At 39.1% G+C, this 17,476-nt stretch overlaps 1 protein-coding gene and 1 long non-coding RNA gene across 20 annotated transcripts in view; one reads left to right on the plus strand and one right to left on the minus strand.

Moving 5' to 3' along the window:
- The window catches only part of NRXN3 (neurexin 3), a 945,575-nt gene that overhangs the window by 510,312 nt on the left and 417,787 nt on the right, over positions 1–17,476 (plus strand). The gene's annotated exons all lie outside the window — the stretch shown is intronic.
- The window catches only part of LOC148223382 (uncharacterized), an 89,786-nt gene that overhangs the window by 3,064 nt on the left and 69,246 nt on the right, over positions 1–17,476 (minus strand). Inside the window, exons 2-4 of one of the 4 annotated variants that reach the window (XR_015804650.1) lie at positions 14,838–14,940; positions 3,883–4,053; positions 2,080–2,181 (exon numbers count right to left, since the gene is read on the minus strand). This is a non-coding gene — a long non-coding RNA (uncharacterized LOC148223382). The remainder of the gene's footprint in view (positions 1–2,079; positions 2,182–3,882; positions 4,054–14,837; positions 14,941–17,476) is intronic. The other 3 variants (XR_015804652.1, XR_015804651.1, XR_015804649.1) reach the window with 3 other exon arrangements.

Here is a 17,476-nt window from a genome sequence, read left to right on the forward strand (position 1 = left end):
TATGCTAGGCAGGAAGCCTAATGACTGAGACATCCCTCAACCCAGTGAAGTTTGTGACCTAGATGAATGTTTGGTGCATCTGGCAACACTTCAGCTGTGTTTCTGCTGGGAACATCTGTAATGTTTGGCTGTCTTGCAGGTATTTTGCCTCTGTGCACATCTGGAAACCTAGCAGGTATGCAAGTATGGCCACTGTGACTTTCTGGAACCAGAAACAACCAAGAGTTAAGGTTTCAGGTAGCTGTGCATTATAATACCCTTGCAGAGCTGAGCTGGGTTACCAGTAATAACTGCAGTGAATTTGCAGAGAGCTTTCGATAATGGAAATCTGCCATAAGCTGTCCTGTCAGTAGGTGGAAAAGGTCAGTTGTGTATTCTGTTGGAGAAAGAAAATTGTGGTAAAGGTCAGAAGAATTAAGACATTTTCAGTCTGCCTCAGTCTGCCAATTCCTCTGATTCTTTACTGTGGTGCATGTTTTATAGAGTAAGGGATATAATTACAAAGCTGAGAAACCCAACAATGAAAGCTCATCTCCAATGTTTTATCTTGAGCCCTTCAAACTGGGATTAAGTTAGGGAATGAAAGAAAGTTTTTAGTACTGTCCTCCCTTCTCCCTCCAGAGAAACGTTAAGCTACAGAGTGCAGTGTGTTTTCAATACCTAAGTGATGTTAATCTATAGTGAAGCACACTTTGTTACTGAACACAGGTCTCTGTCATTAAATACTGAAATCATAGGACTGGGTTTATTCTATGGTGTGCTTTAGGCTTTTCTGAGTGCTGGTGGATTTTCTCTTATTTTCTTGTAAGTAGCATCCTTAAGATGCACAGGTTTCAATTAATTATGTATCTGTATTAAGCACAGTGAGACTATATTAGCTAATGCAAGATTGGAATATAATGTTAACAGTGCATATTTGCAGGCGAGTCCCAAAGAAGCCACGTATTTGAAATCTAAGGAAATACTATATTTTCATATACATAACAAGCCTCTGGGACTCACTGCTGTATGGTGTTGTGGAATCTTAAGTACATTGGAAATCTTTAGTGTGCTAGAAGTGTTATATGGAACAATATATATATATAACTAATGAGCAATCTCTCACTGATAAAAGTTGCTTGGAAAACCTTATAAGAAATACAAAATACAATAATTAGAGAATATAAACAAGCCATCAAATAAGAGAGTTATAGGTATTTAGGCCAGATACTCAGTAATGAACTACCAAAAGCATTTTTGCACTAAAGGAAATGTTTCCACAAACTCTAAAGTACATTCTTGATATTACTGCTAAGTGTCCATGCTTCTCTTCTCCTCAGGAACTGAACATTCACAGTGGCACAGGCCATGAGGCAGAATTGAATGCTGGATATTACCAAAACATACTCCATGCAAAGCTTAACCAAAATTTCAAACCATTTCTTTTCAGTATTCACTGGCTTTGGTCTGCTAACAGTAGCCTGTGCATTTGCTAGCATGGATATGAGACAAAGGATCCCTCTCTACTATTCTCTTTTTTTTTTTTTTTTAATAGATAATGATGCAATTAGTCAATAATAGAGCACATGATGTGTATCTCTTCTAACTGTAGCTGTGTGCCTCTGTGAAGAGGGAATTGGCCCTTTGAGGGTGCAATAAGAAAGGAGTGTCAGAATAACAGGGTCATGGTGAAGAGCACAGCTCCACAGGGACCGGGGAGGTTGCCACTATCTCTCTAAGAACAGCAGAGATACTTGCAGCAGCACACATAGGACAGAGCTAATCAAGGGAAAAAATGAGCTTCATAAACTCAAGGTTTAAAGTTGCTGGTGTAGTCCTTAGGGATCAGCAGATATATTGGCTAAAATGGAAAGCTTTTAAAATTTATCTAAATTTCTTAAAATATAAAGATGAAATGTGTATGGATGGCAGAGAAATCTGTGCCTTTTTACCCTAATGTTTTCCTGTGGTCCCCATTACTCCTACCACTTCTGCCATTGAGTCATTTCCTGCAGGAACATTCCTATGCAACTTTCACTGGTGTTCTCCTGTGTGGAAGCATGCAGAACTGAGCTTAGGGTTACAAAGACAAATACTTACTGTGAAATACCTGGATCTGGCATTGCTGTGTGAACGGTGGCATTCTGGGAGGCTGTGCCATGCAGAGGTACCAAAATTCAGAGGCTGCTGTTTCTTCCTACACTGTGAGACACAGAGAGCAACTCCTCTATCAGTGACAAGAGCCATACACTAGAATTTGTAGCTAAGCATGCTTTCCTTCCTTTGGCCCACCACTAAGTCTGAGCTCCAGCTCACAGGAAGCAGGTGACTGGCCAACTGTCACTCATCCAGTTCTTGATCTGGCACAGCCAACAGCAGGTGTCACTTTCCTGACTAAACTCATTCTTTCAGCTAGAAGCTTTGTTCATAATTCTGTTAATCCCTTGCACTGTTGTGACTTTCTTCCTTTGGATTTCCTTGTGTGCACTTCATTCAAGTGGCTGCTGAGATATTTCTCTATTAGAGCTCATCTTGCTTACTTCACATTTCTTTCTGAACTGCCAGATTTTTTATACTTCATACTCAAATCATATTGCTTGTCATCCAAGACACCATAATTTTTTTCCTTCCATTTCTGCTTCATGTGATTCCTTTTAAGCTCTTATCAGACTCCCAAGATTTTAATTTTATTTTGTGTTTCCACTTTTCTATTATTACCTCTTTAACAGCTATTTGGCACGAATACCATGCCTTGCTCTGTCTTTTTTTTGTGTATTAAACACCATTTTCAACTCATTCAAGTATTTCCTTGCAGTCTTTCCCATAACCTCTTTTTCCCAGAATAAGTCACCGCAGAAAAGAAAGTTGTAGCTAGATGAGTGTAAAGGGAAGTTTCTGGTCAAAAAAGTAGTTTAAGAGACCAGTTCTCATTTATTATACCTTGAGAATTTATTTGTAGTTCATGTGTCATTGGGCTGTGTAGTAAATGAAAAGAAGTTTTTGCTACAAAAAGCTCAGAGGTGTCACCTTTGCACTGGAGCATTTTTGGCTCACATGAGCTAAGGAGAGGTTTGCAGGGCCTTTTGCTGACAAATGTGCATTTGGAATTGCCTTGCATTTGGTCAGGTTGATGAGTAAATAGGCTAGTCTAGGAGCCAATATAACTGGTTCTATGCTTGAACAAATAGGCTTAGCCTCTGAGCAGCTTTTGAGCCTCTGGGAAGAAGTTAGAGCTGAGTAAGCAAGTCCCTCTGTGCATTGGATTCAAGAAGCATGCAGACGTATGCTACAGCAGAGATAGTCCCATTAAAATATGAGGGGCTTATGTGGGTCGCTCACCAAGGGATGTGGCCTCACCAGAGGAGGCTGGTGGGGCAGAGAGAGTGATGATGGCTCCTGTTAGGAGTCACACGTGGCTGGTCTGTACGAGGTTAAGCTAAACTGTGCTCCTGGTTGTGGGTGAACTAGTAGATGTATTTTTCTCTGGGACATAATGTTGAAACAATACATTTAGTTGTGTTGGCCACTTCGGATTAATTTCCTATGTTAATGTCCCCTTTCTGTATCTTTGGAAAAAGGTCTTTTACTTTATTTCCAGCTATAAACTCTTAGATAATGTTGTTTGTGTGCCATTGAATGGTAGTTGTAACCATCTCAGAAGTGTCAGTTTATTATTCAGTGAAAGAATTTGTAATCAGATTCTCACTTGTTCAAGATAATAACAGCTCTAATATAAGCAGAATACCACATTTGAAGACAAGTGAGAATTTGACCCTTTGTAAGAATATGTTAAAAAGGTAAATGTAGTAGACAAATAGGGAAATATTTTGATAGAATAAGCTATGCAAGTGTGGTTGCTTTCACTGCAGTTTTAGTAAGATGTTGCCACATATGATGACTTACCTCACGTTCAGGATAATTTTGTGTGATTCTAGCATGCCCATTCATCAAGTACTTGCTAGCTGTGTGGGACAGTATAGCTGGGTACAGGTGCAGGCAGTTTGTCGAATATGTTGTCTTTGCTGCTGTCTAATCACTGAAGCTGCAGGATACAGCACATATTTTAAAATGCTGCTGAAAAATGGAGAAGAGAGGTACATGAAGACCCTTATTTGTACTAAGAGTTTTGTTACAGGGTATTTCACAGAGCTAATATCATGACCTTGGGTTCAGAGGAGGCAGGGAAGTTGTATCCATGGATTAAAATAAAATCTTCTCTATACTGGCTATTTCACTGATTAAACTTTCCTTTGTATGATTTTTCCTTTAAGTATTATGTATGCTGTTATTTTGCTTTTACCACATGTGGCACAGGGGAAAGCTATTTTCCTGCTGAGGCACCAGCATACCACACAGTTGTGTGTATTTATTTTTAATTTCCCTAAGCTGAAGGATCTGACATCAATTTCAAAAGATGCAACTGAATTCTACTTGGTAACATTTAAGTAAACAGATATACCTTATTCACATGTTTAATAAATATGATTGACATTGATAAATATGGAGCCTATTCCACTTGTATGATGCAGATTTAAGGACAGACACAGACACACACAAGCAATGCAAAACAAGGAATTCATTCACCACTTCCCATGGTCAGGCAGGTGTTCAGTCATTCCTTAGAAAAGCAGGGTTCCATCCCATGTAATGGTGACTTGGGAAGACAAGCACCATCATTCTGAACATCATCTCTGCCTTCTTCTTTCCCCCCCTGTGTATTCTGAGCATGGTGCCATCTGGACTGGAATATTTCTTTGGTTGGTTGGGGTAAGCTGCCCTGGTTGTGTGCCTTCCCAACTTTCTATGTACCTCCAGCCTGATGGGGTAGTGTGAGGAGCAGAAAAGGCCTTGGCTGTGTTTCAGCTATCTCTAAAACAGCTAAAAGATCCCTGTATTATCAACACTGGATTCAGAATAAATCCAAAATGTAGCCCCATACCAGCTACTGTGAAGAAAATTAACTCTATCCAAGCCAAAACCAGCACTCTTTTAAATTTGATTCGTGCAACCTTACATCAATTTCATCCTTTCTTCGGCTGGAGACTCAGGGTAGATAAAGGTGATATGGACTAGGTCAGCTGCCACTGTTGTTCACTGGGTATTTTGACAGTCACTGCAATTTACTGCCATAAATACTACCAGAAAATAGGTGAAGAAGGGCATGGCTACCTTTGTGATCCTGCTGTGATTTGGGCAGTGCACCTTTCAATTGCAACTGAAAATTTAGGACAATTAGTATTTTACATTTTTGAGAATGTCATGTACGTGTGATGAATTATAGCAGGTCTTCCTGGGTAATAGAAGTTTACAGTCAGGAATACAGATGCCTAAACTGAGGCTCTTAAATCTGTTTTCAAGCACCTAAAGATGTGGCCTGGTTTTCAAATTTGAGCATTTTACAGCTCTTGGCAATTTCAGCGCTTCTGAGAATGAGGACAATTCTGTAGATGCTTAAATATGGATTTTGGAATGCCTAACTTTGGACATCTATTTTTGAAAATGTTGTCCTACATTTGTGGAGAAAATCTTAATCTTTAAAAGAATCCTGTAAGGCTTTCCTTGTGCAGGTGCATGCACAGATACACGTGTGCATGGATAAGTACTCAGCACCAGGAGTGAGTTCTCATTGCTAGTCCTAGATGGGCTGTGCTGGATGTTAACTCAGTCCTCCCCAGAAGTCCCCTTCCCCAACTTAATTGACAGCTACAATTCTGGGGCTGTCATCACTGGATGTGGCATCCTTTGTGCTTCTGGCTTTTGTTGCCAGTCATGCTAAAACCAGTAGATGCCTGTTATGCCTGTGGATAAGTAATGAAAGAATTAGAGCCAGGAAATGGGAATGTCATTTGTAGTAACTGTTCATTAACTTTTGCTTAACTAACATTGCTGTTGTTAAGAATCTTGCTTGCAAAGTCCATTGAGCTCCCAATAATTTGCTAGCTGTTTGTTTACTGTACTGCCATGAGGAATTCATTATACTCAAACATGCAAAGTGACCCTGACTTGAGGCAGCATCCATTCAAGTGAAATGTCTGTCAGGAAGAAAATGGGATGGAATTGTGTCTTTTAAATCAGCATCCTCTCACTAAAATCTTATGGTAAGAATCCCATGACTTTTGAAGAGATGATTTATATAACTGGGAATTACATCCTCTGAGGAACCTTTTGAGAGGAAGAATAAGGATCCTCTGTCTTTCAGATTTGCGTCTCTTAAAAGCTTAGTTGAACTTTTGAGACAACCCACTTGTTTGGGTTCTGATACTACTGAAACTTTTCTGTGTGTCCATACTATCTGTGGGTCAAATTGTCAACATTTTTCCAAGATTAAAAATTACTAAGAATTTTCTTTTTAAATTCCTGACCTCCTGGAAGCAGTCTTTCTACAATTTGCATTTAAAAGAAATAGATGGGAAAGTTTCTACAACATCAGTCTCTTTCCTTGAAAGAGACATCAGTCTATTTTCTTTGAAATAGAAACTACTGTGAATTTTTCCAACTCAAAGGGGCTGTTTGTAACCCCAGAAAATATGCACAATTTTTAACAAGGCAGTATTTTTAAATCTAAAGTGTTCCCTGATAACCTAGCTCTGCAAGTACCTAAGTGCCTGAAATGGCTTAGAAACAATCTCATTCTTCATTCTGTCCCCTTCCAGCTTTTCTTAGAAGCCAGAGGTTTTACCAGATGTGACTTTTCTTCTTTCTTGTATGAATGCATATTAATAATAAGATGACATCTACAAAGGTCTCAGTAATAAAAAAATAAAAATAAAAATCTATTATGTATACACCATATGACTGTAGCAGAATGATCTGTAACAGTTCTCTTAGGATTCCATCCCTAACTAAAGCAATATGCACTCTGACATATATCCATTGCTGTAATTCCTTATGCTCTGAACTCTTTCTTCCACATTATTACTGGTCCTTTGTTGCATTGTTGCTGCAAACCTTTTATTTGAAGAGGAGGAGGAGGGAGAGGAGTGCATAACTGTACCCATGTGCAACACTGGTGTTTAGATGGAAGTTTAAATTTGACCACATCATCAGGTTTTCACCTTTCATGGGGGGAGTATCTTAGGCTTCACCTGAGGTTCTGGCATGGCATCCTCTTAAATCAAGCTTGAAGGGAAATTGATTGAAAAGAAAATACCATTATGGGAAAACAATTTATTCCTTTCCCCTTGACAGAAGGCAGAGTTTTGTCTATACTGTGGAATAAATATTATCTGCCTGTCTGCTTTAAGAAGTGGAAGCTACTAATTTCTCTATGATGGCTTTGATCATTATTTGAAATGGGATTTTTCTTCTACTCTGTGCAGTTATTTCATGTCAAGAGCACACAGTAAGGATCAGATACCCCATACCCTTCTGAATCCCTACCTTTTTGTTTTTTCCTAGTGTGTACACTCACACAAATGTCCCTCCATTAATATACATCACTACACAGAGGAAGATAGTTTTTGCTGCTTGGTTCCTCTTTATTTGCCCTTAACTGATCCAACAGTCTCTGCTGCAGTGGTGTCTAAGGAAATTTAGACTTGTCTCTTGGTATCCTTTAGTGCCCACTACTTCCCTACTTGGGCAGATAGGGCTGTAAAACACTGTTAGTGTTCCTCAACCATAATTACTTCTAAGTATTTGCATTTTAATTTTTACAGGGTTAAGACCTTGTGCTGAGGCTGTTGATTGCTGTAGAAAAATTTCTCCATTGAAGGGCAGTTCTGGGGAAATGTTGCCACTGAGAACCTAGAACGTTCTTTCTGTCATGCTCCCAGTCAAGAAGCAACCATGTCAGATTTGTATTTTATCTCTGATTGTATGAGCACTCATACAAGGCTTTGAGAGCTAGATACTACCACAAGTACTGCTTGACAAAAGGATTAAGTGCAAACTTCACAGCTCTACAATTTTTCACATAAAAGTCCATTGTGATCAGGTCAAGAACCCTAGAAAGGAGAAAAAAATGGAAAAAATTGACAGTTTTGAACCAACCAGGCTCCTGATTTGCCTGGGTGCTGTCTCTAGGGGTGGGGAAAGGGCTCTGGGAAGACGGAGAGTAGATTCAGGGCCTGAGGAGTGTGACAAGGAGAGACTGCTCTCTTCAAGGAGGAGCTTTGAGGGCAGCAGCAAGACTTGTCTGTCAGGGACAAAAGGATAAAGTTGAGTACTAGGCTGAAAAGCCAGGCATCCTTTATCAGGATGGGGTCACAATTTGCCCTCTCATCTGCAGGATTCACATAAGATTCAGCTGCCTGGCAACTTGGAAATACTTGTCAGATAGGAAGGAAATGCTGGCAACATCATCTTCATTTTGTGGAAAGGTTTTGGATGAGCTGGTATATTCAAAGCCTCAGTATACCTCACACTGCTGAATGTCTATGTATTAATAGTTCTGCAAGTCCAGTGAATTTTCCTGGTAACATTTTCCTCTGTGTCTTTATCTGAGTAGTGACTGTAGGCTGTGTCTCCTGGACTGGATGTCTGCTGGGTGTCTCTGCTGTCATTCTCCTAACTGTTTGCAGAGTATCACTGGTAATTTCTATGTAAATTTGCTCAGGCTAGCTATTGAGCAGCTTTCTGTTGACAAATGAAGGAACATCTTAATGGCAGAGAAGCTGTTTAAGTCTCTTTGGAGGGAACTGAAGTGGCATCTCGAAGGTCGTGAGAAGATCCTGTTACTGCAATGTGGCTAAAGGGAGCCCTCTCTGGAATGTCTTGCTTGACTTCATGCTGCTGCTTCTCAATGAGGTTTCCCCTCTGACAGCCTTGCAAGATTGTCACTAGGGTGAACCTTTCAGACTGCCTTGGTGCTTTAACATGGTGATGAGTTTCAGCTGGAGGGGGGAAAAGCATAGATAGAAATTGATGGAGTTTGAACTTTTTTCTTCCTGAATGTAATTCAGGGAGAAGTGCTGGGAGGGCTCATTGTAAACAGAAGTTTTCAGTGGAAGGCAAGTGATTTCACCCATAACCTCGAGCCTTGAATGTCCTTCGAGCAGACAGACTGAATGACTTGCTTCAAGTGTGAAATTGCACTGCATACATGTATGTACTTGTGACAGTACTCTTCTGCATTATCTCTGTAGGTTTTGCACATCATCTGACAGTAGCATCCATATCTTTGTCTCCTATTTATTTTGGGGAGAAAATTTGGATTATTTTTATTTGCTCCTTGTGAAATGGATTTGTTTTTGTCTTCCTTTGCTCTTGGATGTACCTACTTGAGCTGTCTTTGGAACAATTGCAAAAAAACATCCATGGGTGAAGCTCTCTACAGTAGATTGTGGGCTGAGTGAGCTAGAGGTCAAATAAAGAAGCAGAACATTATTTTAAATGTGTTGGGAGATGGAAGTTTATAAGTTAGATCTGAATTTTTCGTTGTTCTTCTTTGTCTCAATGTAGATGACTTTCTTGTACTTGTGCTGTCCTGGAGGATAGTTACTAGGTATTCAGGCATTACCACAGAATATAGATAGCTATAATAAATTGACCAGAAAACTGTTTTGTATTTTTCTTCTCTCAATGCCATAATCATGAATGTACAGCTGAGAGAAAAACTTACCTTTACTTCTTGTTTATTTGGTCTGGTTTTGATCACCGTCAAATTCCTCTAAGTATCAGGATCCCAATGTCCCAATGCAGTTTATGTTATATGAATGTATATGACAGCATGACTGTGAGGAACTTCAGTCAAATATAAGAAAACAATAATAAAAGTACAGCAAACAGGAAAAAAGGAGAGCTAGAAAAACTGTGATTAGTACAGATACAGAAATAAACAACATGAACAAATGGAAAGTTTCAAATTAGTTGTACTTATTTATTACATGCTTGATAAAACAAGATAATGAATCTGAATCTTGTACAGACCCCCAAACAGGCATACAAATGAAACAGGAGCATTTTATAACCACGAAATTAAACTAAAAAGAAACATTTACTGCTGAAAAAATTAGAAAAACTCTCAGCGTCTTCCCATCTGGAAAATTTCTTTTACCCCAACGTATAAGCAAAACAATTTATAGGAGAGAGACAAAGTCAGTGTCTCTGCCCAGTAACAAGCTGCCAAAATTCGGCCACAGCCTCAGCTTTGCAGTCAGTGACACACTGATGTGGCATTGTGCTTCTGGGATATTTTAACTCATTAGCTTAACAAAAGAAAATACAAAAAAATCAAATATCGGTATTTTGATTCAGTGTAAAGCAAACAGCTTTAGATTATTTAACCACTTAAGTCATTAATGCAAAGACATTTTAAAATTTATAAGGGAGTGGAGAGAAGAATAATCATGTGAACTATCTTTAACTCATGTTCATTCATCTCAGAGTCCATAAAAGTGGAAATATGCAACTCAACAGAGCAAATATTTTCTTGAGGTTATATGATCTGTGTAGAAGAAAATCTTAGCTACACTTTGAATAATAATAATAGTAATAATAGTTGTTGTTGTTATTACTCTTAGTATTATTAGTATTATTATCATCCTTTATTACATGAATTTTTTTACAGTGGTTTTGTTTTGTCTAGTTTGGGTTTTTTTTTTCTTTTGATGCACACAGTTCTGAGATTAGAAATGCTGAGATTCCAAAATTAAAAGGAAAATTCTTACTGCATCTTACATAGAGCTAGAACACGGAATTAATTTTCTGTATGAGTGAAAACAATTTGCTTTTCAGAATATTGAGACTGCAGAAAAAGGCACATAGAATAATTATAATAAAAGGACTATTTTTAGATAGTTCCATAATTGTTTTAATTGAAAATGAAGGACATAAGTAAAGCACAATAAAAAGGGTAAACAGGGGGAAAATACAAATGGAAATATTTTGGTTAATAGGGAAATGAAGCTGTGAGGCAAAAAGAGGCAGAGAGAAGACAGAGACCAAACAGTGGTTCATGGTCCCAGTGTTAGGCACCATGTACTGATTTCTCCAGTGGTCATAGGAGCAGCCAGGACAGTTCAAGGAAGCAGGTGCATGTTAGTGCTACCTTGCTGAGAGTGGTAATTCAGAGTAACTCCTCTGACACCTTTGCCTGTACTAGAGGAATTGGATGCTGGGGTGCCTTGCACTCCCTGGACTGCAGGTTTCTACCACTGAGTGCTTTGTGGTGGCCAAGCAGCCTGGCTTTGGTTGCAGCTCCAAAGCCTGTGAGGGGTGGTTTTCTTAGACACCTACCCTTTAGCCAGGGATTACTGCTGCTATTGTTACTCCAATGCCCACATAAAATGGGAAGTGGTGTGCTCAAGCTCTTATGTTGACAGCATTCCCAATCTACTTTATTTTGGCTGTAAAATTTCGGTTTTGGCAGTTCAGCTGAGAAATCTTGGTCTGCTTTTAGCAGGTAGAGGGGAGGATTGTAAGTGAATTTTGCTGCAGCCATGTTGCACAAGAAGTTCACTTGAGGAGAAAAAACAGGTAATTTATTTTCCAACTTTTAAAGACTTCTGTCCTTTTGTAGCTGCCCTTTATCCATTTCTGCCCTCCTGTCTCAACTTCTTCTTGTTGCATCTCATCTACCTTTTCTCCTGCTTTATTTCTTCATTTTTTTTTTTACCTCAATTTTTTTCCTCTTAAGTATGGTGCTATTTTCTTCTCCCACTTCCTTTCCTCTTCCACTAAATACAGTAAGTGATATTTTTAACATTTTTCAGCACTGACTGTCTGGACTGTAAAGTTTCAGGATTCACTGGCAGTAGGTAATCATGTACTAAATTGCAAGTTAGCCTGCAGGTAGATATTATGCTGACGAAACTTGGGTCTGGAACAGGTCGATTAGTAAGAAACAGTCCTTTTCTCTAAAAAACAATAAATATATTTATTCTAACAGACCATCCCTCAAGCAGGATCAGCCAAAAATGTGAAACTTGGGCTGTTCCAATGTACCTCCCAGGATCCTCGCTCTTACTGGTTATGCACGGTGGTCTCTCTATCAGGACCTACCTAGCTGTTTATTGAAACATTATGGTAGAAAAGTAGGCTTTGGCTTTAGCTTCACTTTGAGGTGTTCTGGAAAATGACTCTGATATAGATAGCAGATGGACTCAGAGATAAGTGAAAATACTGCAAAAATGTCGAGGAATAGACAAAAAGTTATGGCTGATTTTTCCAAGCTCTTTTCCAAGCTCTGCTGTTGATATGTTGTGCTTCAGTTCTCCCACCTGTGAAATTTCTGATTTTTTTTTCTTGTCAGGCTTTTCAAGCATTAATGAAACTCTAGTTTCTTCAAAAACATGAAATCTGAAAAGGAGTCTAGTTTGTATTTTCACCAAGTTTTTAGGTAGATGGTCTACACTTCTTGTCACTCACTTCTCAGTGAGCTGATGTGTCTCTGAGGTTTGGGAGTACCCTCAAGCTGAAATAAGCACAGTGGGAGGGTGGTGGGGGACTATCACAAGGACAACAGAGCTTTCAAAGCACTGTGGCAGAGTTCTTATAAAGGGAGCTGGTTTTTCACTGTCATTGTTTGTGTCCAATGCAATTATCAGGTTAGTTTTAATAAATGTTGGAACAGCTCTTAGCCTATGGAAATATCTCACACCCCCGTGTCCCTTTCCTCAGCAATGTTCCAAATCCTTCCCCTCCCTCTCTAATCCCTTTACACGTACAGAAACACTGATGTCTACAATGAAAGCTGTAAATTTTTGTTTTTCCTTTAAGCTGTCTCAAGATTTATTAATTTCTCAGAGAAGGGATATATGTCCCTTATTAGCATGCTGGATTGTAAAGACTAAGTGCTCTGTAACACAGACTAAATGAGATCTGAAGAGGTTGGCACACAGCCTCATCTCTTGCTCTCTGTCTTCCACCCTAATTTGCTTTATATATAAAATAAAAATGTCAACTGACTCAGAGACAAACTGTGATCGGCATTTCTCGCATCTCTATAAAAGCTGCCTCGATTATTCATCAGGGCACACTGCGTGCAGCGAGAGAAGTGATGACATGTCATTCGTGTGTAAGCACCCAGCACATTCCCTTTGAAGTGAGCATCGAATCGAAGTCCCCATCAACCCTGGAGCCTACAGTCAGCCCTTAACTGTAAAAAAAATACTTTTAAAAATAAAGAGAGGGTGAGCACTCTATTGGCAAACGGGAGGAAGGATTTTGAAGAGCCAGGGGGGTTAGGGTGGCTAGGCTGAAAGAAACGTAGGAAGTTTGTTGCCTTTCATTTTCTTGATTTTTGGCTGATTTCTTCTGACATTAGTTACAGCATTGGGTATTTTGTCTTTTTTACTGACGGTTCAAAATTAAAAGAGGACTCAGAAGGAACAGATGTTGTTACTATAGATGGCTAGAGTGGTACTCACTATATCTCATTTCTGACTTCTGTCAACTCAAACAGCTTCTTGTCTATTCCTCACCTTAAAAACAATTAAGTCACCTCAGCAAAGTCATGGCACAGCCACACCCTGTCAAACCCAGTGTTGCAAAAGCTCTCCATCAATCAGCCACCCAAATGTCACTGTGCAATCATCACGTGCCACAACTCAACCATGGCAGCAGAATGCTTTTATCCAGTCACTAAATTATATAGTATAGCACCTCTCCTTCTTCCAGTACAGAAATAACATAACCAGCTTTTAGCTATTGAGATTGATGCCAATAAATTTTCGGCCATCTCCCTTTATGGCTATTATTATGCTTCACACTGTAATCAAAGAGAACTTTGCAGTGATTAGTTATCAGGTAGTGGGAAAATGTGGGTGGGTTTTTAGCGTCACAGCTTTGGGTGGAAGATTACATTACTCACATATGTATACAGCACACAAAATGGGAGAAGGAAGTGGTGATGATTGCCAGTGAAGAGTAGTGGTTTTGGTTTTGCAGAATCTGCTTAAAATATTGAGTTTCCTTGGATATGTCTCTTTCCATTTGAAAAACAGCAATGAATTCTTGCTGAAGTATAGTGCCACTGCTCAAGAGTTTAAAAATCTCACTCGTGGATATCAAATTGCTGCTTAATACAAAAGGTAATTCGTAAATAATTTTAGAAATAAAGTACTGAATATGATTATAGTTGTATGTGGGGTCAGATTCTTCCTTTCCTGAAGGTACTTGTAAAAGCATTTCTTTATTTTGTAGATTTCATAGACTTCAATGTGAGCATGTAGCCATGCAGTCATCTATCTCGGAAAGGTATTTATGCACAGTGATTTAGCATTTGCTGCTCATCACTCCCCCATTTGAAAACTTTTTTCCCTGTAGTCAGGAACTGGGAACAGTACTGTGCTACCACTTGTGCACTGTGAATAGCAGCTAATTGAAGTGAGCAGCTCACAAGTGTTCTGGAGGCGGAAATGTGCTCAAATGAACTATTTGGTGGCTGTTTCTGAATAACAAATCCATTCACAGAAATATGGTTCAGTCCATGAGGAATAACGAAGGCCCAAAATTGCATGGATTTTATTTTATGTGAGTTAAAAATCTGACCATAATAATTATTACTCAGTGATTTATACACAGTATTGATGATAAAAGGCTTTGTAAAAATGAGTTAGAAGTGCTGCCTTCAGAAACTGTGCAACCTGTGTTGGTCATAAGTGTTGGTGATGAGTCAGAGCAGTGTGCAACACAACTTTGTAGTAGTAAGGAACCCTCTGGCTCCACCTGGGTGTCTATTACAAGAAAAGAGTCGAGCTATGAAATGGCAATGCAGGTTTTTAACCATTCATCCATCCCTCAGAAAGACTGGAAAGGCTGAGGTTTGAAATTTGGTTGTGATAAATGTACAAATGTGCACAAGCCTTTGGCAGTGTTTTCTTTCTGCTTTTACATTGAAAATGGGAACAGATCCAAAGCTCCTTGAATCTGAATTATTTTAGCAAGGACTCAGAAGATTGGAGGCTCATCCTTACCAGAGATGAAGCAGTGCCGCTCAAAGGACTTGTCACCAAAATAAGGTCCCGTGCTTCATAATTTCAGCAGTTCCATACATATGTAAAGGGTTATGTTCATAGTCTACAAAGAGCAGAAGTTACAGAGGTAGTTGCAAAAATTCTGTACTTTGTGAGGGTTTACTGAAGAGCTATTTCCTATCTTGTAAAGCTTTTTAATCTGTTTTATTGAATTTGGAAATTTAATTTGTTATTTGTCCCAAAAATGACACCTGTTCTACATGGTTAAATTCTGTTCTTTGTTGCAACTTCTGAAAGGTAAGCTCAAGTGGCAATTAAAGCCTAACTTTTCATGTGACTTCATGAAAGTTCATACCCTACTTTGGATGTCTTTGTAACTGCAGCAGAGGTAACATTGTGAGCTGAGAGCTGAAAGGGGCTGAGGTGGTATCATTTTTCAAAAGAAAAGCCTCTATTCCAGAAACTGACATTACTTTGATTATGGAGAAAACCCAGCTAATCTTTTCGTTGAGAAGACTTATGAACTTAATGTAAAGCCTCACCAGTTTCCTCAGTGTGTTTTTAATTTAGAAACTTAATCATGTTTCCATCGCTAACAAATTTGCTGAATCAAAAGGTATAACAGTGATCAGATCATGTCACTGAATGAATTATGTTCATGAATAACTCTAAGAAGAATAACCATATATTCTGGGAGATAAGTGGTTGTGGATAAAATCATAAAGAGTGTCTGTTTTCAAATTCTCTTTGGTACTGTGATTTGTGTCCAGTCTCTGTGATCAGAGAATGGGTATTTTCTGTCGCCATCTAGGATTTCACTCATGTTGTAGCCTAATTTTTCTTTACATTGTCCTATACAAATTCTAGTTAATTTAATGGGAGTGATAGAAGAATAATGGAGTAGGGGGAGATTTCCAGCCTGGAGGGGGGAAAAAAAGAGGAAAAAAAAAAAGAAGAAATTACTTCATGGAGCAGAGCTTGGCATTAATGCTTAAACAGATGGCTGTGATGATAGGACTGCAGGCACCAGCAAGTCAAGGTAGAGCGGACAGAGAATATTTGTTTTGTACATGTGCATGATAAGTGGGAGCAGTCACATAGCTTGTTCTTTTTATAATGTGAGTCATGACAAAACTGCTTTAGCTTTAGGGAATTTTAAAGAGAATGAGGGGAGGAAAACACTTGGTATCTGCAATTTAATGCTTTTAACTGGAGAAAGAGTGGTAAGCTAATACTCAAGTGTTTCACGTGTGCAAGCACTAAAATACCCAGAGAGTAGTTAAATACTCCTTGGAGAAACCTCACAGCCACCTCATTCTCTCCTCATCACGACAGCCTCACTTCCCACAGTTAAAAAAAAATAAAAAGGAAAAAAACCCACCCTGAGTTGCCAGTAACGTGGAAGATGTGTGGATCATTTTTCAGTTCTGCTCTTTTCAATAGCTCCTCTACTTACCTTCTCTTCAGGTGGCCCTCAGATGTTTAAGTCATTATCTATTACTCTTCTCTGTGTAGTGTCACCTCAGGTATAATTTCTTTCAGGTCAAAGGAAATCCAGGGTGAGTTCCCAACAGTTACTACCCAATCAGAAAAGAGTCCCTACAATACAGCATAATGGTACTGAACGTAGGTCTGGTCCTATTCTTCCAAAAACCAATGCCTGTCTCTACCTGAGCTGTTGGAGACCTTTTGCTCTGTGTCCACAGTCTAAGCTCATGAGCAGTGCTGCCTGCTAGAGCAGCTCTGCTTCTGTCCTGTGGGAGCACCCATACAGGCAGCTACACCCAGTCTCCCATAAATGAATCAATTACAAGTTCAACATTACAAAAACCCCAAACCTAAACACAACAAAAAACTAACCAACCAACCAAAAAAAACCCAGAAATAAGAAATGTATTTGCTGCTTTGCTGAAAATATTAGGTTACAGAACTAAGAGATGGAAGAGCCTTGCTATATTCTGTTTAGTCAGTTTGCTTAAGCACAAAGCAGAATTATTCCCCAGAAGTGTAACTTGCAGGGTTTTTCTGTTATGTATAAAGGTAGTATTTATTACATATTTATTACTGCAGAGCCACTGGGATTTTCATGTTACTGTTGCAGCTAATGAAGTGGCACAGTTCTACCCTGAGGTCTGACCTAGGCAGCTTCTTGGGTTCTTGTCTGTTTTCTTGCCAGCAAATCATCACTGGCTAACTTTGTTTTCCTGAAGGGATTGCTCCTGGATTCAAAAGCACTTAAAGGAAGAGTTATAAGGATGAGTGAAGACAAAGGATGAAGAACAAGAAAGTAGTTTTTATGCTAGAAAGTATAGTTGAAAAGGGGATTTGGGAGAAATATTGGCAACCAATTATTCAGTTAATTGGCAACCAATTAGTAACCTTTGTGAGTATATCAAATTCCTTTAACTCATGGGGTGCTTGTTAGCTTGCAGGGTCGAGTGTGTGGTACTGAGATTCATAAGTCTTAATTATCAGCAATTCCTAGACATATTTGACTGAGAGTCATAGCAAGCAGGGTACTTCTGGTCCTAAGTTCTGCCTCTATGCCTGTGTACTGAGAGATTCTCCCTGCAGTGCATAATGGCAATATTTCAGTGGTGCAACTTTAGGACATCTCAAATAAAAACAGAAAATCTGGG

Source organism: Sturnus vulgaris, chromosome 6 (assembly GCF_052056855.1).
Source record: "Sturnus vulgaris isolate bStuVul1 chromosome 6, bStuVul1.hap1, whole genome shotgun sequence".
NCBI classification, from domain to species: domain Eukaryota; kingdom Metazoa; phylum Chordata; class Aves; order Passeriformes; family Sturnidae; genus Sturnus; species Sturnus vulgaris.